We start from the raw sequence: 1,402 nt of genomic DNA, 5'->3' as shown, positions 1-1,402 counted from the left end.
TCTGCTGCGTGCCTGTGGCTGAGCACCAGCCGGCAGGACGAGGCGTAGCGGCCAGCAGGCAGCGGCAGCCCACGGCCCTCTGCCTTCCTACGTGGGAGGTCGGTGCCAGCTCAGCAGGCCGCGGGGTGCGGATCTTGCTTTTCCAGCAGACAGAGGTTATGCTCAGGAGGGAGAGATGGAGTCCTGGGAGCTGTTTTGTAGCTGCTCGGTGGAGCAGAGGTTGGCTCTAGGACTCTTCCCTTCCTTCATCTCTTTTCCATCCTCTCTTGCACCAAGTAAAATCAAATTTAGAAGCAAATTGTCAGGTCACAGAAGGGTCCCTTGCTGTGGATGATGTATTTGCTGACCTGGGAGTCAGCACGCACTGTCCTTTTCCCGGTCCACGTCCTTTAATGCTGCCTCCAGTTGAAAGTGGAGTAGATTCTAGGGGGAATTTTGGAGGCAGCTGGAGGTGCTTTAAAGCTCTCAGGACAAAATTCAGGAACAAAGAACTTTACTCAGCAGAAGAAACATTTAAAGCTGATTGTAAGCCACAAAATCAAGATGGAGCCTAGAACGAAACCCAGAGAGCTGAAATATGGGGAGCTTGAAACTGGGCTTCACACTCTGAGTTTGCCTGGCCTCCTTTTCAGAGGTGCTGAGGACTCTGTGTCTCTAGTGAAGTCGATGAGTGCTCAGGATCTTTTTGAAACATTTATTTGGTGCCTAAGTATAGATCTAGGACTGACTAACTTCAGGCTCCAAAAATAGTGCAGGTGTCTGCCTTCTCCCTCTTCCTCATTTCTCTTTTCTTTGCTCTTTAATCTCTTCTTCAGCTCCCACATTCTCTGTTCTCTCCAACTCCCTTCCTTTTCCATCCTCCTCCAGTTCACTTTGGCTCCTGCTGCTACCCCTCGCTCACTCTGATGCCTCTTCTGTCCTGAGGGAGCATTTCTCAAGCTCTATCCTGAGCAAGCTTGGGGTGAAGTCCCTTTTCTCTCCCTCTCTCATCCTGAATCCTCTCAGGAGGACAGAGATTCAAGCCAACAGCTCTGATCTGCTGAGGAACTTACTGAATTCAAGTTCCAAGCATTTCGCCTCTCCTGCATGGGAATGACCAGGGCTTGTAGCAAAAAGGGGATCACCACAGAGCTCTCGATTGGAGCGGGAGCCCAAAGCAGCTGCTGTCCCTTTCTAGCCCAAAAGCATGAATCTAACTGTCCATTATCCTGTGTTTCCCATCACGGGCATGATCTGCCAAGGATGACTGTAGAAGAGATTGTAGTGAAGAGATCATGTTAATTCTGTGAACAGGAAGCGTTCATTAGTGGCTCGTGTTTTTCAAATTAACCAGAAGACAGATGTGGCTGTGAATCTGATGGATCTTGTCCCTGACGTGAGTTCCTCTCTGTTGTAGGAAGGC

This window comes from Tauraco erythrolophus, chromosome 16 (assembly GCF_009769465.1).
Source record: "Tauraco erythrolophus isolate bTauEry1 chromosome 16, bTauEry1.pri, whole genome shotgun sequence".
Classification (NCBI taxonomy): domain Eukaryota; kingdom Metazoa; phylum Chordata; class Aves; order Musophagiformes; family Musophagidae; genus Tauraco; species Tauraco erythrolophus.
Note: the sequence above shows the minus strand (reverse complement) of the source record.